Raw genomic sequence first — 23,801 nt, 5'->3', positions numbered from 1 at the left:
TCCAGAGACTGTCCCCCACAAGAGGACATGATCTGGTGCTGATCCAGTCTCTGGTTCTGGACCTAAGGCCTTGCATGTGGCCTGCCACCAAGCACCTAGTATTAGACATTTTTTGAAAAAGCAAATGGTGAAAATATAAGCCTCCTGCAACACCAAATAATCTTTGGATCACCCCAAATCACACACCCCTGAACTCCAGAGACTGTCCCCCAAAAGAGGACATGTGCTGGTGTTGATCCAGTCTCTGGTTCTGGACCTAAGGTCTCGCATGAGGCCTGCCACCAAGCATCCAGTATTAGACATCTTTTTGAATAAGGAACTGGTGAAAATATAAGCCCCCTGCAACCCCAAATAATCTTTGGATCACCCCAAATCACACAGATCTGAACTCCAGAGACTATCCCCCACAAGAGGACATGTGCTGGTACTGATCCAGTCTCTGGTTCTGGACCTCAGGCCTCGCATGTGGCCTGCTTCCAAGCACCCATTAATACACATGGCTTTGACTATGGAACTGGTGAAAACATAAGCCCCCTGCAACCCCAAATAATCTTTGGATCACCCCAAATCACACACCCCTGAACTCCAGAGACTGTCCCCCACAAGAGGACATGTGCTGGTGCTGATCCAGGCTCTGGTTTTGCGCCGCTCCCCCCGACGCCCCCCGCCCCGCCTCCGGCGGGCCGGGGGCCCCCGGGGGTCGCCGCTCCCCCCGGAATAAGGAACTGCGAATAAGGAACTGGGAACTGTGCAACTACGAAGCTGAAGTTGGTTACTTATTCCCAGTTCCTTATTTGCACTTCCTTATTCCTTATTCGTTATTCTCAAACCCAAAGAAAAGTATTGTGGGAAAACTGAAAAGCTCTACACTCCAAAATGAAGTTTGCAGGGGCACATATTATACACCTTCATATTCACAAGACTCAGCATTCTAGTGGACCTATGCTGGGCTATCCTACAAAACCCAGATCTTGAGTAAACATCTTCAAAATAAGATCCCCCCAGAACTGGTGCTGATCCAGTCTCTGGTTCTGGACCTCAGGCCTTGCATGTGGCCTGCCACCAAGCACCCAGTATTAGACATTTTTTGAATAAGCAAATGGTGAAATTCAGTTCTGGACCTAAGGCCTCACATGTGGCCTGCTTCCAAGCACGCAATATTAGACTAATACAAGGTTCTTGCCAGCATGCGACATAGGAGGGCTCAGCTCCAAAACTAGAGAATGCATCAGAAACACCATATGAGCTGCGGCGGGGGACAGTCTATGGAGTTCAGATCTGTGTGATTTGATCCAAAGATTATTTGGGGTTGCAGGGGGCTTATATTTTCACCAGTTCCTTATTCAAAGAAAGTCTAATATTGGGTGCTTGGAAGCAGGCCACATACGAGGCCTTAGGTCCAGAAGGAGAGCCTGGATCAGCACCAGCACATGTCCTCTTGTGGGGGACAGTCTCTGGAGTTCAGGGGTGTGTGATTTGGGGTGATCCAAAGATTATTTGGGGTTGCAGGGGGCTTATGTTTTAACCAGTTCCATAGTCAAAGCCATGTGTATTAATGGGTGCTTGGAAGCAGGCCACATGCGAGGCCTTAGGTCCAGAACTAGAGACTGGATCAGCACCAGCACATGTCCTCGTGTGGGGGACAGGCTCCGGAGTTCAGGGGTATGTGATTTGGGGTGATCCAAAGATTATTTGTGGTTGCAGGGGACTTATGTTTTCACCAGTTCCATAGTCAAAGCCATGTGTAATAATGGGTGCTTGGAAGCAGGCCACATACGAGGCCTGAGGACCAGAACCAGAGACTGGATCAGCACCAGCACATGTCCTCTTGTGGGGGACAGTTTCTGGAGTTCAGGGGTATGTGATAGACTAATACAAGGTTCTTGCCAGCATGCGACATAGGAGGGCTCAGCTCCAAAACTAGAGAATGCATCAGAAACACCATATGAGCTGCGGCGGGGGACAGTCTATGGAGTTCAGATCTGTGTGATTTGATCCAAAGATTATTTGGGGTTGCAGGGGGCTTATAATTTCACCATTTCCTTATTCAAAAAAAGTCTAATATTGGGTGCTTGGAAGCAGGCCACATACGAGGCCTTAGGTCCAGAACTGTAGACTGGATCAGCACCAGCACATGTCCTCTTATGGGGGACAGGCTCTGGAGTTCAGGGGTATGTGATTTGGGGTGATCCAAAGATTATTTGGGGTTGCAGGGGGCTTATAATTTCTCCATTTGCTTATTTAAAAAATGTCTAATACTGGGTGCTTGGTGGCAGGCCACATGCAAGGCCTGAGGTCCAGAACCAGAGACTGGATTAGCACAAGTTCTGGGGGGATCCTATTTTGAAGCTGTTTACTCAAGATCTGGGTTTTGTAGGATGACCCAGCATAGGTCCGCTTAGAATGCTGAGTCTTGTGAATATGAAGGTGTATAATATGTGCCCCTGCAAATTTTTGGAGTGTAGAGCTTTTCAGTTTTCCCACAATACTTTTCTTTGGGTTTGAGAATAACGAATAAGGAATAAGGAAGTGCGAATAAGGAACTGGGAATAAGTAACCAACTTCAGCTTCGTAGTTGCACAGTTCCCAGTTCCTTATTCACAGTTCCTTATTCCGGGGGGAGCCGCGACCCCCGGGGGCCCCCGGCCCGCCGAAGGCGGGGCGGGGGGGCGTCGGGGGGAGCGGCGCAGCCGCGACCCCCGGGGGCCCCCGGCCCGCCGAAGGCGGGGCGGGGGGCGTCGGGGGGAGCGGCGCAGCCGCGACCCCCGGGGGCCCCCGGCCCGCCGAAGGCGGGGCGGGGGGCGTCGGGGGGAGCGGCGCAGCCGCGACCCCCGGGGGCCCCCGGCCCGCCGAAGGCGGGGCGGGGGGCGTCGGGGGGGAGCGGCGCAGCCGCGACCCCCGGGGGCCCCCGGCCCGCCGAAGGCGGGGCGGGGGGCGTCGGGGGGAGCGGCGCAGCCGCGACCCCCGGGGGCCCCCGGCCCGCCGAAGGCGGGGCGGGGGGCGTCGGGGGGAGCGGCGCAGCCGCGACCCCCGGGGGCCCCCGGCCCGCCGAAGGCGGGGCGGGGGGGCGTCGGGGGGAGCGGCGCAGCCGCGACCCCCGGGGGCCCCCGGCCCGCCGAAGGCGGGGCGGGGGGCGTCGGGGGGGAGCGGCGCAGCCGCGACCCCCGGGGGCCCCCGGCCCGCCGAAGGCGGGGCGGGGGGCGTCGGGGGGAGCGGCGCAGCCGCGACCCCCGGGGGCCCCCGGCCCGCCGAAGGCGGGGCGGGGGGCGTCGGGGGGAGCGGCGCAGCCGCGACCCCCGGGGGCCTGGCTGTCTTTGTCTTTGTCTTTGTCTTTGTCTTTGTCTTTGTCTTTGTCTTTGTCTTTGTCTTTGTCTTTGTCTTTGTCTTTGTCTTTGTCTTTGTCTTTGTCTTTGTCTTTGTCTTTGTCTTTGTCTTTGTCTTTGTCTTTGTCTTTGTCTTTGTCTTTGTCTTTGTCTTTGTCTTTGTCTTTGTCTTTGTCTTTGTCTTTGTCTTTGTCTTTGTCTTTGTCTTTGTCTTTGTCTTTGTCTTTGTCTTTGTCTTTGTCTTTGTCTTTGTCTTTGTCTTTGTCTTTGTCTTTGTCTTTGTCTTTGTCTTTGTCTTTGTCTTTGTCTTTGTCTTTGTCTTTGTCTTTGTCTTTGTCTTTGTCTTTGTCTTTGTCTTTGTCTTTGTCTTTGTCTTTGTCTTTGTCTTTGTCTTTGTCTTTGTCTTTGTCTTTGTCTTTGTCTTTGTCTTTGTCTTTGTCTTTGTCTTTGTCTTTGTCTTTGTCTTTGTCTTTGTCTTTGTCTTTGTCTTTGTCTTTGTCTTTGTCTTTGTCTTTGTCTTTGTCTTTGTCTTTGTCTTTGTCTTTGTCTTTGTCTTTGTCTTTGTCTTTGTCTTTGTCTTTGTCTTTGTCTTTGTCTTTGTCTTTGTCTTTGTCTTTGTCTTTGTCTTTGTCTTTGTCTTTGTCTTTGTCTTTGTCTTTGTCTTTGTCTTTGTCTTTGTCTTTGTCTTTGTCTTTGTCTTCGTCTTTGTCTTTGTCTTTGTCTTCGTCTTTGTCTTCGTCTTTGTCTTCGTCTTTGTCTTCGTCTTTGTCTTCGTCTTCGTCTTCGTCTTCGTCTTCGTCTTCGTCTTCGTCTTCGTCTTCGTCTTCGTCTTCGTCTTCGTCTTCGTCTTCGTCTTCGTCTTCGTCTTCGTCTTCGTCTTCGTCTTCGTCTTCGTCTTCGTCTTCGTCTTCGTCTTCGTCTTCGTCTTCGTCTTCGTCTTCGTCTTGGCCCCTCGCCCCCCCGCCCGATGGGGATGGGGATGTTTATTTTTGGCATCCTCTTCTACATGCAAAACTTAAAACTTTTGTGGTACAAAGTTGTAATGTTATAAAATGGTAAAAACGTCATAAAATTGTAATTTTTCTAACAATCCAACTCAAATAAACATATAGATAATTCAGACAGTATCGCTTCTATAATCATATTAGGCATAAATATTAAACATTCCTTTTAAACATTAAGTAAAAAGTATTAAATACTCAGTAGAGATGGATCGAAGGTTTTATCTTAAATCCTGAGCAGCTTGAAACCTTCAAGTGAGAATTGAAAACAGGTTTCTCTTTTTCAGAGAAACTGTTTGTCAGTACAAAATAAATGGGATGGATGTTTTTGTTGCACTCTCCCAACCAGGAGACAGACTCCTCCTAAGAGTTTAATGGCTTCTTTCATTAACAAACGCTAGTCTTTTTCATTAAGTGAGGTATCAAAATATAAATGTTTCCTTACATAAAACATAGAAAATTAGAACAGATGAACACAACAAGAATTAAGTTTCCTAACATTTCTTAATGAAATCTAACTCAGTCAGATTAACGATGAAATGCATTCAAGTTACCGTAGCACATATTGCAAGGGTAACTTTCCTGCCTAGATCTTCATGTGATTTCTTTTGCCTAAAACCCTGATCTGCTATTTGGATTTTTTATATATTTTATATATTTTATATATATTATTTTATGCAGAAATCTAAGATCTTTTCATATGATAACATAGATAAATATCAAACCAATCATAATTTAATTCTTTTTTACTATTTCCAATCATGTGACATTCTACCTAGCCAAAAGTACCACTATGCCCAGCTGCAAGATAAGAGAGATGGATAGTAAAAATGACAGGAAAAGTTACATGACCAGATCATCCTTGGTCTCTGCTAACAATTACAGAACATTTATCTGATACTGTTCACTATTTTTAATTGGCTGTCAAAGATAAAGAAGCACCAGTTATACACCATACTAGAAAAAGAACTACAGTGAAGTTCATACAGCGTTATTTAGAATGCATATGTTTCACTAAGTATGTGTTCTAAACCATAATCAAGAGTCTACTGGTTTGAATCCCACTACTGACATGAGCTCAGTAGGTGGCCTTGGGTCAGCCACTCCTCTCAGCCTCAGCTCCATTGTGGGGATAAGAATAACACTAACTTGTTCACTGCTCTGGGTGAGGCACTAATATGTGTCGAAGAGCGGTATATAAGCACAGTTATTATTATTATTTATATTTCCATGACGCCATCCCTTGACCTGTGAAATTAAGTATTTTGATAAATATGAAAGTGATACAAAATATAAATGCATTGCATAATGTGTGAGCGTACATATACAAACTTTAAAAATTGTATTGGATAATACCACAAAGTATGATTACTGAGAAAGCTGCTTTCACTGCTTTCAGTATGGAGAGCTGCTTGTAGATCAAAACAACCTGGCGAGCTGTCTTCATGCAGAGTGCACTTGATTCTCTTGGCTTTCAATTCTGCTTTCGTTCAGCATGGGTAAATCAATGTGTCAGCAGTAAACATTTGTATCACTCCTCTCTGAATGACCTTTTAAATTTTACTGCCTATCGTGTCAAAGCAATTAAAATTAACAATACAGTTACTAAGCTGTTAAGATCAATTAATGGCTCTTAGGCTTTATTTATTGATCTAGTGACATCTTCAAAACCCACTGGTAACAGACTATACATACTTCTCTTCTATCCACAATATATACACAAGGATTGATTACATATTCTTATCTTCTAAATTACATATTTAAATGACATATTCTTATCTCCTAAATTAATTAGTCAAACTCTTTACATCAAGGATTTGTGACAAGTTGTGGACAGCCTATGCTTGGACAGAATGTACACTGAGAATAATGGACATCAAACAAATTGGAAACTAAATAAATCACTTTTACTTAACAAAAATTTCTTCTGAAGTCTCTTTAGAAATTAAACAATAGAAACAAATAAACTATGTGGCATTCCTCAAATCCACGTGTAGGATGCTATGGAAGTGGTACTTAGAGGGAAATTAATCTCCATTGCCTCCTGTCATGAAGAGCAAAAAGAAAACATTAGAAATGAAATTATATCTAGAATAAGAAAACTAGAAGATGAACACAAAAAAGGCCGCCCAATCTATAAACTTACTTGCTTGAAAATTAAAGGAAAAAACCTCCTCACATTCTATACAAGCTATTAAAGGCACCCAGGAAAAACTCAAACTAATTATGTAAAGTCGAAGGCTTTCACGGCCGGAGAACTATGGTTGTTGTGGGTTTTCTGGGCTGTATTGCCGTGGTATTGGCAAGACCACGGCAATACAGCCTGGAAAACCCACAACAACCATAATTCTGTAAAATTAGCCAATTAATTTTCTGAATACTACCAAACCATTTGTACATCAGACAATCCTGACACTAATCATATTTTAAATTATTTATCATCACAGGAAATTATTTGGAAAACAACTCACAAGAACATAAACAATATCTGGACCAACCAATCACAACAGAAGATGTTACAGTCACTATCAAATCCTTGAAAAATAATAAAGCTTCAGACAGGGATGGATTCCCTGCCAAATTTTTACAAAAAAATACATTCACCTACTTTCAACTCCACTAAATGCCACATGCAACTCTATGATAGGAGATAGCATCCCTCTATCTTGGTCAGAGGCTGAAATAGTAGTTACTCCAAAAAAGGACAACGATATTACAAATACTAAATCTTCTCAACCAATACCCTTACTGAATCAAGACCAAAAGATCTTTACAAGCATATTTGCCAAAACATTGTCTAAATTTAAATAACCAACTACATTCACCTTGACCAGACTGGCTTTATGCCAATAAGGAATCTTTTTGACAATACACGTAACACTTTAACTATAATTAATTTCTGTGTAGCATACAAAACCCCTGCATTACTTCTGACCTTTGATATAGAGAAGGCATTTGATTAAGTGGAAATACCATATCTAAAACTTGTACTTCAAAAATGGGTTTTGGCAACCAATTCTAAAATGCCATTAATCCTCTTTATCTTTCTACAAAAGCTACAGTTAGGACCAGCAATGTACATTTGATAGATATTCATATAGCAAGGGGAACTAGACAAGGCTGTCCCCTTTGTATTGTCGAAGGCTTTCACGGCCAGAGAATGATGGTTGTGGGTTTTCCGGGCTGTATTGCTGTGGTCTTGGCATTGCAGTTCCTGACGTTTCGCCAGCAGCTGTGGCTGGCATCTTCAGAGGTGTAGCACCAAAGGATAGAGATCAGTGGTGACACTGAGAGATCTCTATCTTTTGGTGCTACACCTCTGAAGATGCCAGCCACAGCTGCTGGTGAAACGTCAGGAACTACAATGCCAAGACCACGGCAATACAGCCCGGAAAACCCACAACAACCATCGCTGTCCCCTTTCCCCATTTCTTTTTGCCATAACTATAGACAGGGCCGGTGCTACCATTAGACCAACTAGGCAGCCACCTTGGGCACAGACCTCAACAGGGGCATAGTTTTATACAAATTACTTTCTTGAAAAAAATGCAACTGAGAAAACCTATTGAGCACCTCCTAAATGGTCCTGTCCACAGACATCAAGCAGCTCAAAAGCTCACGGTAACATTTTTTTTTATTTATTTATTTTATACCCTCCCCTTCCCACAGATGGCCTAAGGGTGGCTAACATTAAAAATACATTAAAATCACAGAAACATAAAATCAATAATATTTTTTAAATGATTAAAATAGTCCAGGAGCAGGCTATTTAAACAAATATTGGGAGTCCTTATACAAACACGGCAGATGGCTGAGGGCAGCTCCGGAAGAAATGGTGGTCTTAGATGGAAGAAGAAGGACACTCGCTGGCACTCAGCCAAAGGCCCAGCAGAACATCTCCATTTTACAAGCCCTGCAAAACTGTAACAGGTCCCACAGGGCCCAGATCTCCAGCGGGAGAGCATTCCACCAGGCCAGGGCCAGGGCAGAAAAAGCCCTCGCCCTGGTTGAGGCCAGATGGATGTCCTTTGGGCCAGGGACCACCAGGAGTTGCTTGTCTGCAGAGCACAACACCCTGCAGGGGACATAATGGAGGAGGCGGTCCCGCAGGTATGGAGGTACCAGTCCATGAAGGGCTTTAAATACCAAGGTTAACACCTTGAACTGGATCTGGAACTCCACTGGAAGCCAGTGCAGCTGGCACAGCACATGATGAATGTGCGCTTGGATGGGCGTTCTGGTAAGAACGCGTGCCGCTGCATTCTGGATCAGCTGTAACTTCCGGGTCAGGCCCAAGGGCGGTCCAGGATAGAGTGAGTTGCAGTAGTCTAGCCTGGAGGTGACCATTGCATGAATTACTGTGGCCAGGTCCTGGGGTGAAACATAGGGCGCCAGTTGCCTGCCCTGTCAAAGATGAAAAAAGGCAGACCTGGCAACAGTCATGACCTGGGCCTCCATTGAAAATGTGGCATCCAAGGTCACACCCAGACTCCTCACCATCAGTGAAGATTTCAATTCTACCCCATCGAGGGCTGGGAGCCGGTTCCCAGCTCGATTGCCCCATGATCCAGACACAGAACCTCTGTCTTCAGGGGATTCAATTTCAGGTGACTCTGATGTAACCATACCGTCACAGCCTCAAGACCCTTGACCAAGGAATCCAAAGCAAGATCGGACTGGCCATGTGTAATGATTCCAAGTAAATGTGTGCATGTACCTTTAAATGTTTGATGAGATAGGTGAAGAGTGGGGGGGGGGGTGAAGGAGATGGATGAGTGAGTGATATGTGTCAGGCTATGGCACTCCAGACTTGATAGTCTGTTTCACTCCCTTCTGCAAGAAGACGAGGTCTTTTGATTTCGAAAGGTTTATTGTGAAAGACAGCATTCAAGCCCAGATGTGCATATTCCAGGATTAGAGATCCTGGCCGAGCAAAGCGTTGCTAGGAATGAATCATAGAGTAAAGGTTGTTACATTTCACACTCCCGGACCCAGCCTCCCCCCCCCGAGTTCATACAGCAAAACTTCTCAGAGGTGCGCTGAGCTGGCCAAGGTCGAAACAGCAGATAAGTCAGGATCCTTTCCCATGGAATTGGCTCCTTGCAGGTGTTGCCTGGAACAGCAGATAAGACAGGATCCTTTCCCATGGAATCGGCTCCTTGCAGGTGTTGCCTGGAGGGAAAGAAGTCTAAACACTACACGATTAAATATGGCGTTACTTAGGTTAAAACAGTTTCTGACAATATGATTGGTTGAGGACTGAGAGGGTGGGTGGAGTGAATGCAGTTTGAGACTGAGAGTAGAGAGAAAATTTTTAGTCAGAAGAAAGCAGGCTAGCTGTGTGCTGCCTGAATATGTTGAAGTGTTTATGAGAGAAATATAACCTGTGTGGAACCTGAACTGAGCATGTTTGTGAAAGGACACTCAGTCAGGGAAAGAGAGGCCAGCTGTGTGAATGAGAGTAAATGAAATAACTTTAAGAACCGAGAACTACGTTTATGAAACCGATACGCTTCTTGACTAAATAAAAGTTTATTTTTGTTTTGTTATATCCCAGTGTAGCTGTTATTGCTATATCCCATTCCTATCTTCAGGGCCACATAGAACCACGAAGGAGCCTGACACTTAGGCATGTTACCAAAGGGAAAATTTAAATAAAATATCTTGGAATAAAATATTCCTGGTGGCAGCAGATTACCCAGAGGGTTAAGGGATAGATTAAAAGAAAAATCTACCCTAAAGAAAGTAAAAGTCATAACACCATCCATCAGCAGATAGAGCTGAGTGTCATCCGCTTACCGGTGACAACCTAGCCCAAAGCTGCGGGCTAACCGGGCAAGAGGGCACATATAGATGTTAAATAGCATCGGGGAAAGAATCGCCCCCTGAGGGATGCCACATACTAAAGAATGGTAAGCAGACATCTGTTTCCCAAGTGCCACCCTCTGTCCTAGATTGTGAAGGAAGGAGTTCAGCCATTGCAGGGCTGTTCCACGAATCCCCACATCGGCAAGGCAGTGGGTCAGAAGATTATGATTGATCATGTCAAATGCTGCTGTAAGATCTAAAAGTATCAGCAGTGCTGACCCACTCCGGTCTAGGTGTCGCCGCAGATCATCTGTGAGGGCAACCAGAGCCGTCTCTGTACCATGGCCAGGCCTGAAGCTGGACTGGAATGGATCCAGGATAGAGGCATCACCCAGGTATACCTGCAGCTGTTCCGCTACTGCCCTCTCAATTACCTTACCCAGGAATGGAATATTCGAAACTGGGTGATAATTGGCTGGATCAGCAGGATCCAGTGATGGGTTCTTTAATAAGGACTGCACCACTGCCTCTTTCAGTGAGTCTGGAAAAAACCCAGAACTCAAAGAAAGATTAATGATGTCAGCTAATGGTGCCCAAATGCCATCACCACCACTTTTCACCAGCCATGATGGGCATGGGTCCAGTGGGCACATGGTAGGTTTCACAGCATGCAGGACCCTGTCCACCTCCTCCTGGGAGAGTGGCCTGAATTGATCTAATATCAACCCTGAGGACAACCAAGGGGCCTCCAGTACATATACTGCATCAACTGTGGTGGACAGAGGACGGAGTGACAAGATCTTATCCGCAAAATAGTCTCCAAAAGCCTCACAGCTTATTACCGAATTTACATTTTTATTTGTCCCATGCGTGAACTCTGAAGAGTTGTGCCGGGCGAGAACTAGTGGACGCAGTGGAAGCTGCATAGTAGTCTCTCTTTGCAGCTTTCAGTGCCATCTCATAGGCCTTCATAAACGTCCTATAAAATGTTCTTGTCATTTCATCATGAAGTCGTTGCCACACTCGCTCTAGCCATCTCAGCTCCCATTTGATTTGTTGTACCTCATCAGTATACCAAGGAGCTGCTCTAGTTCGGGGGCGGAGAGAGCAACAGGGAGTGATCTCATCAATAGCTTCAGAGAAACGGGCATTCCAGTCCTCTATCAGCTCATCCAATGAGCCACCAGGGGGCATCGGATCCTGCAGAGCGTTCTGCAATTCAATTGGATCCATTTGACTCCACGGGCGAGCATAAATCAGCTCGTTGCCCAAGCAGGAGGGGGTCATGGTGCCCAGACAAGCCCTCAGGATGATGTGGTCTGACCATGGCACTGCTATAGCTTCATCCAGATCCACCTGTATCCCGAACCCAAAGATCAAATCCAGTGTGTGTCCTGCTCGATGTGTGGGCATTGATACAAACTGGGAGAGTCCTAATGCTGCCATGGAGGCTATCATGTCCATGACCTGTGAGAAGGTAGCATCATCAGCATAGACACTGATGTCCCCTAAGACCAGAAGCCTGGGGTACTCCAAGGCCCAGCCAGCCACCGCCTCTAACAGGCCTGGCACAGCATCTGCTGGTGCGCTGGGCGATCGGTACGCCAGACAGATGGCTATACTCTCCTCGGCATCCCACACCAGGCCCACACAATCAATGCCAGCAATCTTTGGCAAGGGGAGCAGCCTGATGGAGAAAGACTCTCGAATGAGCACCACTACCCCAACAAGACATTTCCCAATATGTAAAACAAATATGAGAAACCTGTACCATAAATGTGTTGGAATATATGTGTGTTGCAAGGTCTGAGATTCAGCCATTATGGGGTTAATGTGTTTACCTACCATGCTATCGTTTAGATTGACCTGGAAGGGGAACCTGGCTCAAAGCCAATAATCTGCAAGCCCGGAAAACTTGAGAGTGTTTGTAAACTGTTATTGGTCAACAGGTCAGGTGATTTTCTTTCAGGGTCAAGAAGACAGAGGAATAAGAAGATTCTCCATTCAGTTATCCCAGCTCTTTGTTTGTAACCAGTAGTGAGAATGTAGCTCCAGGCATTTGTTATTTTGTAGGCAATCCTGTTAACCTTTTTCCTTTAGAAGTAAATGATTTTAAAAGCTAAACTCGTGTGCTGACTCTCTATTGATTCAAGATCCATTGCACCTCTGAAGAAAAGCTATTTTTTAACCTTTTCCCCCAACCAAGTGGACCAGTTGAAGTAATTATTAAGGTGAAAAAGATGCTAGCGATTCGTGTATATTGTTCTTTGAATAACAGCAGTATGGTATGGCTTTGGATAGGCAATATGAGATCATTAACTCTCAAAAAAGGCAAACCTTATGAGTTATATCATCCTGCTTTCAGATAATACTGCCAGTCATTGCTGCATCTCAAAATAGTCTAGGAGACTCAAAGTTATCTCAGAAGTCTCAGTCAACTTGAGAAGAACAATCCTTACTGAAACTACTCCTTTTTAGCTCTCCAGAGAGCCAGCTAAAAAGAAGAAAGCAAACAAACAAAGTAACTGCAGATAAAAGTATCTCTTTTTCAAGTACAACATAATTCTCTCTCTCATTGTCTCACAGCAAACATGAGAAGGGGGTGGGAATAGAAGACACTCTGTTGTGCCAGCCAGGAAAAAGGTGGGGAAATAGCTTCCAATGCTACAAAAAGAAACTTTTCAGCAACTTGAGGAAGCCAAGCAAGAAGTGAGAAGGAGAACAAAAGGGAAAAGGTGGGAAACTGCCTCCAGAGCTAAGAAAAAACCCCACTTCATAGAGCAAACTGTATCCCAGCAACACCAAGAGAAGCGGCAGAGTGGAAAACACTAAATCTTCACAGCTATTCTGCTGTGTCTGGAAAGAAATGGGCAGAAAGTCAGCTTCATGGCTGCAATAAAAGGGAGGAAAGTAGGGAAATTCTACTGTAGCAATGCGCAGAGCATACTTGCTGCAGAGGAACAAGTGCAGGGAAAAATACCTCTGCACTAGAACCTACAACTATATAGTCAAGCTTTTAAGGTTTCCTCAAAATCTGAAAATCCTTTAAAGAGTTATGATGACCTCGTCCAATCCTTAAGGCCACTTTCGGTAGGTGCTCGAGAGGGAAAACTGGTCAAGACCAATTTGTCATCTAAACCTTGGTTTGATCAAAGCTGTATTTGTGCTAAAAATGCTTTAATCTATGCCTATAAGCTAGCACTGAGAGCTGATAAAAAGACCAGACAGGATGCATATCGTTCTCTTTCATTTTTAAAAAAGAAATATAAATCACTGGTTGCCCGCTGTAAGAAAGAACATACCAGAAAACTGTGGGCCAATATAATTGAAGCAGCTACAAGCAAAAACTCAGTGGTGTTCAGGAAACTAGTGTCAAACCGCGCCTCCACAGCCTCCTCCTCCTTGGCTTCCTGTATCCCCCCAGATAAATGGACTTCTTTTTTCCAAAAAATGTATGATGATCCTATTCAACCCCCTCCTGCCCTAACAATAGAAGATCTGGCAAAATGCCCCCCAGTTCATGCCGAAGAGGTAAAAGCTTATATTAGCCAGTTAAAGAATGCAAAAGCCCCTGGGCTTGATGGAATATCTCCAGAATTACTAAAAACAAATAAGGACTGGTGGGCAACTTTCCTAGCCTCCCTATTTACTTATATTGATGAAACCGGCTACATCCCCAATGATTGGGGAATGGCTATAGTAGTCCCCTTCCATAAGAAGGGAAAGAAGGAGGATCCATCCAAATATAGGCCCATCAGCTTACTAAGCATTGTAAGCAAATTGTCTACAAAACATCTGCTGGAGAAATTTTCAGACTGCCTAGAACAGGAAGATATAATTGCTGATGAGCAAGCTGGGTTTAGAGCTGGCAGGTCAACAATAGATCACTGCCTAGTAATGCAACACCTTGTAGAGAAATATGCTACAGGAGACCAAGCATCACTTTACCGGGCATTTGTTGATTTAAAAGCAGCTTTTGACACAGTCTCTAGAAATAGACTTTGGAGGAAACTGCAGGCCTCCTCTATTGATAGGCGACTGCTGTTCCTTTTTGGGGCTATGCACAAGCAAACTGCCCTGAATAAGGTGCAGCCGAATTGGGCATTTGACTGACCTCATTCAAACTTACAGGCAGGTGTGCCTTCTAGCTCCCTTTCTGTTTATCTTCTACATCAACAATTTGGTAAACCTTTTGAATGACCCTGGATTGCACCCTCCCAAATTATCAAATAGGCACATTCACGTACTGCTCTATGCAGATGATGCTGTATTACTTTCTAGGACCCCCATAGGGCTGAAACGAGCCCTAAAAAAATTCTCCCAATTCTCTGATACTGAACACCTTCTAACTAATTACCAAAAAACTAAGATCCTGGCTTTCGATAAAAATACAAAGATCAGACGATGGGAGCTTCAGAGGCATCAGTTAGAACAAGTTACCAGCTTCAAATATTTGGGTGTAGTTTTGCAAGCCTCAGGTACCAAAATAACACATAGCAGCTTCATTGCTGATGTGGGAGAAAAAACAGCACACAGTATACTGAAATTCTATCGATCACAAGGGGGACAGTATGTACCGGCTGCACTCAGATTGTTTAAAGCCAAACCATTGGCCCAATTAGTATACGGATCATTCTTAGGGCTGCCATCCTCCTCTTTCTCTCAACTTGAGAGAGTGCAGTCCAAATTCCTTAGAGCCCTATTACAAGTGCCCAAATGCATGCCTAACTCATGGGTTAGACTGGAAACAGGAATGTTAAGGGTAGAGGCCAGAATCACCATCCTTTCAATTTTCAAATGGCTGTCAGGGTGTCTAAACCCGCAACGTCTGCTCCCTCTGTTATTCCAAGACAAATTTCAATCTAATTGGCAAAAGGTGACTCTGAAATCCCTGGGAAAATTGGGTCTTTCCCCTCAAAGTTTGCTAGTCATGGGGTTAGACCGAGCAAAATCACTCATTAAGCAGAGAGCGACAGACATTGAAAGACAAACAGATTTACTTAGAGCACCAGGTTTTATTTCTTCAGATACTACTAAATATATTGCCGCTCCTGCAGCCTACTTTTACTTTCTTGAATCTAGTAACTTCAGAAGGGCTAGAAGTTCAACTCTACCCTCTGCCGTTCTGGAAGGAAAGTTTAAAGCTGCCCATTACTCTCTTAGGCTTTGCTCCTATCCCCTAAGAGAAATTGACTCAATGGAGCACATCTTCTTTAACTGCCCAAGTCACAGTAAAATTAGAGCGGAAACCATCAGTCCATTAGTAGAAAGATGCCCTGGAAGTTCAAATAAAATCAAACTTGATTATCTTTTTTCTGATCGGAATCACCAGACAACACATCAAGTAGCAAGATTCTGTGGCCAGGTCTACAAGCAACGTAAATCGCATAAGGCAGACTGAATGTATTTTAACCTTTTAAACAACTAATTTATGATTATCTTATTTTTTTACTCTTATATTTATTCATCGTTCTTCCCCTGTATCCAGTCTCGACTGTTTTTAAACTGATTTGCAAATGGTTTTATATGTACTGGTCACAGACTGTAATAATAAACTTGACTTGACTACCTCTGCACTAAGAACAGCAGAAATACCTGAACCTACTTCATGGGGTGAATTATCCTAGCTACCACCAGAAGAAGCTGAGAAATGGAGAAAAGCGGAGGGTGTGGTGTCGGTGTTGAAGAGAATGATAGCACATTGAAAGAGCTCCATCTCTCCCATGCCTGAAATTTAAGATTTATGTTGGAAGGGCAAAATAAAAATATTTACCCTTCCAACGTAAAGATACACTAAGAGATCCGAAATGCAGATTCATATTTATTAAAGGCACTACAGAAAACCAAACTTACACATTTGGCTAAATTTATGCCCCAAGCCAAGACAGCCTAATGAAATTCTAAAACAAAGTTCATTAGAATACACATGTATCACTTAGTATAATGTGCTCTAAACCATATTTTCATGACAAACCCACAGAAACAGCAGCAACATAATCTAAGAGTATAATGGAAAGCAACAAATAGAAACAGAAGGATTAAAAATATCCTACTCACTAGGTTGGAGGCAAGTTCTGACAACAACAGGGCCAACAACAAAGATTCTCAGGTCAAACTCCATGGTCAAGTAACAGATTCCAAAATCAAAGACTGTGACCCACCAAGGCTCAGGCAGCCAGAACCTAAGAGCTCACCAACTGCCAAGTCCAGAATACCACAATTGTGACTAGCTAATCCCATGCTAGCTGCAGCCTTATAAAGGGAGTTTCTCCTACAGGTGAGGCTGGGTTCATTAAGCTTCTTGCTCCAAGCTGGCTCATCTCTGCTACTCAAGAGGAGTAGATCAGATCCTGTACTGGCTCTCCTGACATTTCCTCAGCAGGGGGAAGGCCGTGGGCTGCCAGGCATGCGCTCCTGTGCTTGGTCCATGCCTCTGCCCTTACCCTCAGCCTTCGCTGCTCCTGGGGTTCTTTGGGAGACAGTGGCAGGTCTGGCAGCAGGCAGGTCCATGTTAAGGCCACCTGTCTTGATGACACTGTGGTTGCCAACCCTCCTGAAGATCCCCACAAATTACAACTGATCTCCAAATGACAGGTTTTAACATTCTCCAAGACATGGAGGCTTCTTAGGCTGGCCTATGTGTAATTATACCCCACATAGGTACTACCTGACAATTGATGTCAACCAACCTAGAGAACTCTGAGAGTTACAAATGACTTTCAAATGACAAGTTTAAATTATCTCAAACAGAATGGTGGCTTTGGAGTGTGGCTCCTGTGGAATTATACCCCACTGAGGACCCTCCATATTATGATTGCCATACCTGGAGATCTCCCTCCATTTCAGCTGAACTTCATATGTCCTATTTTACCTAAATTGGAGACAATGGTGGTATTGGGTATTGGCAACTGGGGTGTCTGAAGCACCTCCTTACAGTAGTTGCCAACTTGGGGTTACGGGGGGCTTATATTTTCACCACTTCCTTATTCAAAGCCATGTCTAATACAGGGTGCTTCGAGGGAGGCCACATTTGAGGCCTTAGGTCCAGAACCAGAGACTGGATCAGCACCAGCACATGTCCTCTTGTAGGGGACAGTCTCTGGAGTTCAGGGGTGTGTGATTTGGGGTGATCCAAAGATTGTTTTGGGTTTCAGAGGGCTTATATTTTCACCACTTGCTTATTCAAAGCCATGTCTAATATAGAGTGCTTGGAGAGAGGCCACATTCGCGGCCTTAGGTCCAGAACCAGAGACTGGATCAGCACCAGCACATGTCCTCTTGTAGGGGACAATCTCTGGAGTTCAGGGGTGTGTGATTTGGGGTGATCCAAAGATTTTTTTGGGTTTCAGAGAGCTTATATTACCACCACTTCCTTATTCAAAGCCATATCTAATACAGGGTGCTTGGAGGGGGGGGCACATTCGAGGACTTAGGTCCAGAACCAGAGACTGGATCAGCACCAGCACATGTCCTCTTGTAGGGGACAGTCTCTGCAGTTCAGGGGTGTGTGATTTGGGGTGATCCAAAGATTGTTTTGGGTTTCAGAGGGCTTATATTTTCACCACTTCCTTATTCAAAGCCATGTCTAATACAGGGTGCTTCGAGGGAGGCCACATTTGAGGACTTAGGTCCAGAACCAGAGACTGGATCAGCACCAGCATATGTCCTCTTGTAGGGGACAGTCTCTGGAGTTCAGGGGTGTGATTTGGGGTGATCCAAAGATTGTTTTGGGTTTCAGAGGGCTTATATTTTCACCACTTGCTTATTCAAAGCCATGTCTAATATAGAGTGCTTGGAGAGAGGCCACATTCGCGGCCTTAGGTCCAGAACCAGAGACTGGATCAGCACCAGCACATGTCCTCTTGTAGGGGACAATCTCTGGAGTTCAGGGGTGTGTGATTTGTGGTGATCCAAAGATTTTTTTGGGTTTCAGAGAGCTTATATTACCACCACTTCCTTATTCAACGCCATGTCTAATACAGGGTGCTTGGAGGGAGGCCGCATTCGAGGACTTAGGTCCAGAACCAGAGACTGCATCAGCACCAGCACGTCCTCTTGTAGGGGACAGTCTCTGGAGTTCAGGGGTGTGTGATTTGGGGTGATTCAAAGATTGTTTTGGGTTTCAGACGGCTTATATTTTCACCACTTCCTTATTCAAAGCCATGTCTACTACAGGGTGCTTGGAGGGAGGCCACATTCGAGGACTTAGGTCCAGAACCAGAGACTGGATCAGCACCAGCACATGTCCTCTTGTAGGGGACAGTCTCTGGAGTTCAGGGGTGTGTGATTTGGGGTGATCCAAAGATTGTTTTGGGTTTCAGAGGGCTTATATTTTCACCACTTGCTTATTCAAAGCCATGTCTAATACAGGGTGCTTGGAGGGAGGCCACATTCAAGGCCTTAGGTCCAGAACCAGAGACTGGATCAGCACCAGCACATGTCCTCTTGTAGGAGACAGTCTCGAGTTCGGGAGTGTGTGATTTGGGGTAATCCAAAGATTGTTTTGGGTTTCAGAGGGCTCATATTTTCACCACTTCCTTATTCAAAGAAATGTCTAATACAGGGTGGTTGGAGAGAGGCCACATTTGAGGACTTAGGTCCAGAACCAGAGACTGGATCAGCACCAGCATATGTCCTCTTGTAGGGGACAGTCTCTGGAGTTCAGGGGTGTGATTTGGGGTGATCCAAAGATTGTTTTGGGTTTCAGAGGGCTTATATTTTCACCACTTGCTTATTCAAAGCCATGTCTAATATAGAGTGCTTGGAGAGAGGCCACATTCGCGGCCTTAGGTCCAGAACCAGAGACTGGATCAGCACCAGCACATGTCCTCTTGTAGGGGACAATCTCTGGAGTTCAGGGGTGTGTGATTTGGGGTGATCCAAAGATTGTTTTGGTTTTCAGAGGGCTTATATTTTCACCACTTCCTTATTCAACGCCATGTCTAATACAGGGTGGTTGGAGAGAGGCCACATTTGAGGACTTAGGTCCAGAACCAGAGACTGGATCAGCACCAGCATATGTCCTCTTGTAGGGGACAGTCTCTGGAGTTCAGGGGTGTTTGATTTGGGGTGATCCAAAGATTGTTTTGGGTTTCAGAGGGCTTATATTTTCACCACTTGCTAATTCAAAGCCATGTCTAATATAGAGTGCTTGGAGACAGGCCACATAGTAGGGCTTAGGTCCAGAACCAGAGACTGGATCAGCACCATCACATGTCCTCTTGTAGGGGACAGTCTCTGGAGTTCAGATCTGTGTGATTCGGGGTGATCAAAAGTTTTTTTCTGCTGCAGCTGCCGCCCCTTTCTTCTTATTGAATTGTTCTGGGGACATCCTATTTTGAAGCTGTTTACTCAAGATCTGGGTTTTGTAGGACGACCCAGTATAGGTCCCCTTAGAGTGCTGAGTCTTATTAATATGGAGGTGTATAATATGTGCCCCTGCAAACTTCATTTTGGAGTTATAGCTTTTCAGTTTCCCACAATATTTTTCTTTGGCTTTGCCGCTTTGCGAATAACGAATAAGGAATAAGGAACTGCGAATAAGGAACTGGGAACTGGGAACCAACTTCAGCTTCGTGATTTTGTCCTGCAGTCTAGGAGTCAGTGAGGTAACACCTTAGTATGTGGCATGTTCCAAGTAGTGCAGCTGTTTGCACCTGGCCAGTTGTTATCTGTGCCAATATCACCTAAATGTTTAGTTATTCCTTTTGGAATTGCACCTAGCACTCCCGTCAGTACTGAAATAGCCGTGCTGTATTTCTCCCAGAGGACCTGAACATCATATCTTAGATCCTGATATTTTGTTATCTATTCAGTCTTTTCCCTCAATTTAACTGTCACCTACACCATCAATCATTTTGATCTTCTTTTAACCACAGTAATATCTGGAGTATTATGTTCTAGCTTCTTATCCATTTGGATTTTGAAGTCCTACAAGATCATATCTTTCTTGGGCTTATGTTGTCATTGTCGTCATCTTCAGTATTCTAGAGAGTTAGCTACTTTGTAGTAAAAATAGTCAGAATTCTTGTGGCATCTGAAGTGCTAGCAGGATTTTATCCCAGCATCATTTTTCAGTGGCTTGAGCCCATATTATCAGATGCGTGCATGTGATGGGTCCTTGCTAGGCAGACGTTTTGTACATGAGGTGATGAAGGAACAGATTGCGAACAACAATGACAAAGGGCCTGACATGCAGGTCCAAAAAGTAAAACAAGAGCCCAGGGGCACTTTAGAGACGTACAAAAAGCTTTTGTGATTCAGAACTCACTTCAACAGATAACTAACTACTTTGTCTCTGACTCATATACATTTATGCTGTAATAAATTCTGCTAGTCTCCAAACTGCCACTGGACTCCTGTTTCATTCTGTTGCTACAGACTAATACAGCTACCCATCTGGAACTAGAACATAAAAGGTAAAAGATAATTATGCAAAATGCAAGTGTAATCAGGGAAAGTACAGAGACCCATTCTCAATGACAGTCATTGGTATGTCATCACGGGGCAGTGTTAGACATATAGCATCGAGGGCAGCTTCCCCAGGCCCCATGTTGGGAGGGGCACTGCTCTGTTCCCCGCTGCCCCACCCCACCACTGCCCTGAAGCCCTCCCCTTCACTCAAGTAGCAGCCAACGATCTTCCCAAGAATCTGACTCAGAATAAGGCAGATTAAATAAGAGTCTGTGGTTCAGTGAGTAGGGTTACCAGCTCCAAGTTCAGAAAACCTGGAGAAAGTGGGGTTTGGGGAGGGAAATGACCTTGGCATGGCATAATTCTATAGAGTCCACCCCCAAAAGTAACCATTTTCTCCAGATGAGCTGATCTCTGTGGCCTGGAGACCAGTTGTAATTCCGGGAGATCTCCAGTCACTACCTGGAGGCTGGCAACCCTATCAGTGAGAGAGTATCTGCTTAAGGTTACCAGCCCTAAAGTGCAGCCTGGAGTTTCTCCAGAATTACAACTGATCTCCAGATTACAGAGATCAATTCCTTTGAATAAAATGGCAGCTTCAGAGGGCAGGCTGTATAGCATCACATGTCCACTGAGCTCCTCCATCCTCACTCAGTCCTCCTTAAGCACTGCCCCTAAATCTCCAGAAATTTCCTCCAGAGTAGTAACACCATACCTGCTTTGCATGCAGGAGGAGCCATGGCTCAGTGGTAGAATATCTGCTTTGTATGCAGGAGACTGCATGTTCAATCCCCATGTTCAATCAGGTAATAGTAGAAAAGACCTCCACGCCCCAGGAAATCACTGCCAGTGACCGTGATAGACCAAAGGTCTGATTCTGTATAAGGCAGTTTCATGTTCTCATCTGACCCTGGGCAGGTGCTCAGTGGGACAGCCATATGAGGGTTTTCCTTCCCACTTCTCCTGTCAGGCAAACATGATCCAGCTGAACAAATGAATTTTAGGTACTCAGCCTGTAGAATAAATAGCTTCTCTCCCAGATCTCAGAATGGTGCTGCTGCCAGTCAGCTGGAGACACTGTTTGGCCACTTCCATACAGATTTTGGGTATAGTTGAATGCCACCTCTTCAGGGGGGGGGGGGAGCTTCCATAAAACATCATGCTCATTCAAAGCCCAACATGTCACTCCTGTACTTATCCTCTTTGAGACAGATTAAAAACATCCTCTTTGAGCTGTTCAACCCTTCTCTACTGTAACTAATAGATATGAAACAAGGTTAATTCAAGACCGCTACCTCCTGGACCCATGGCTGCTTCTGCCAGCTGGGTCTAACCTGGCTTGCCCCTCTTGATGCTGCTCAGCTTGGCAGCAATGGGGGGAGAGAATGGGGGCAATTAGCAGTGCCACAATGACATTACTTCTGGATTGTGCCATGACTTGTAAGTGGTAACCCTACTAGGGTCCGGGAGACCCAGGTTCAAATACCCAGGTTCAAGCCTCTTGGCGTGCTAGTTTTCTATGCATGTTATGTGCAAAAATCTCTGCACAGATGTTGGTACTGTAATGCCCACCAAAGGTTCAATAAAACTCGGCCTGGGGGTGGGGCGGAGACAGACAAGGTGAAAGAGTTTGAGAGAAACTGACATGAACCAGCATCTGGGGCGAAACATGTACAACACTTAAATATATATTTATATTTTTTTACTTGTCCCCTGGAGACCACAATATGATTGGGAGTTCAGTGGTTTTATTATTTATTTATTTATTCATTTATTTTACAAAATTTATATCTTGCCTTTCTGGCCTCTCAAGGTCACCAAGGCAACTAACATCGAAACATACATAGTACAAATCGCATTATAAACCCATTAAAACCAAGTTTAAAAACACCCCACATAGATACAACCAGAGCTAAAATACATGAACAGATATAAAAACAACACTTAAAACACTGACCACGAATGAGTGCCAGACAAACAAACAAAAAGTCCTTATCCGCTGCAGAAGATAGCAACAGAAGCAGATAGATGAATCTCCCTAGTGAGGGAGTTTCAGAGTTTTGGTGCCATGACTGAGAAGGCCCTTTCCCAGGTTGCGCAACCCTCCTAATCTTGGTGGGAGCACCTGAAGCATGACTACTGTAGTTGGGTAGGCTTAGAAGGGTGTAGGCATTCCTTAATGTAGGCTGATCCCAAGCCATATAGGGCTTTAAAGGACAACACCTGCACCTTGAATTGTGCCCAGAAACATATTGGGAGCCAGTGTAGATGAACCAGTACTGGAATGATATGCTCCCTACAACCCACTCAACACCCTTCCTGCAGCATTTGAAGTTTCCAAACACATCTCTGCATAGAGTAGACTGCAGTAAACTAATCTAGATGAAACTAGGGCATGCACTAGAGGCTCGATCTTTTCTGCCTAGGAAGCCATAGCTGGCAAACCAGTCAAAGCTGGTAAAAGATGCTATAAAAAAGCCATAACCTATTTGTAACCTTTGGCTGTTGAATTTCTACCTGCAGCACAAGCCCTTAAACCCAGAAATCCTTGTATGTATTAAATGGGGGAAAGTGTGGTATAGTAGCACTTAGCGTGTCAAACTTGGGCTGCGTAGATCCTGGTTAAGATTGTCAGCCACCTGGAGAAAACTGTTTTGTCCCTTTAATAGCTTAATAGGATCTTATTTACCTGCATCCCATTAAAAACTTGAATTACTCATTTCCATATGTAAACCTTTATTAAAAGGACAGGGTATTTTTCTTTCTTATCGTGCATGTGTGTGTTAGAGCTGCCAAATCTGGAAATTTGGGGTTGAAGTCTAGGGACAGCACAGCTTGGGGAGGCAACTCATCCAGGATGTGATGCCATAGAGTCCACACTCCAAAGCTGCCATTTTCTCCAGAGGGACTGATATCTGTAGTCTGGAGATCAGTTGTAATTCCTGGAGAACTCCAGGCCCCACTTGGATGTTGGCAATCTATAGTATTTTTGAGTGTTATTGAGTGTGTCTAATATTTTTGTGGAAACCATCTGGTAACTCTACTGAAGATAGCTGTGTGCTGGCAAAGAAAAGGGAAAGAGAGGGTTGTACTTGTCCAGACAATGGGAGCAAGTCAAACTCCAGCGGCACTGCAAGTACCTGTGGGGCTTGCCTCCATTGCTTGGCTAGAGATCCGTCCTTGCTTGCTGAGAGGAAAGTAGTCTGGCCTGCCACTGTTCACAAAACATGTCAAGTACACCCCTCCCCTGCAGCGA

Source organism: Eublepharis macularius, chromosome 5 (genome assembly GCF_028583425.1).
Source record: "Eublepharis macularius isolate TG4126 chromosome 5, MPM_Emac_v1.0, whole genome shotgun sequence".
NCBI lineage: Eukaryota > Metazoa > Chordata > Lepidosauria > Squamata > Eublepharidae > Eublepharis > Eublepharis macularius.
Note: the sequence above shows the minus strand (reverse complement) of the source record.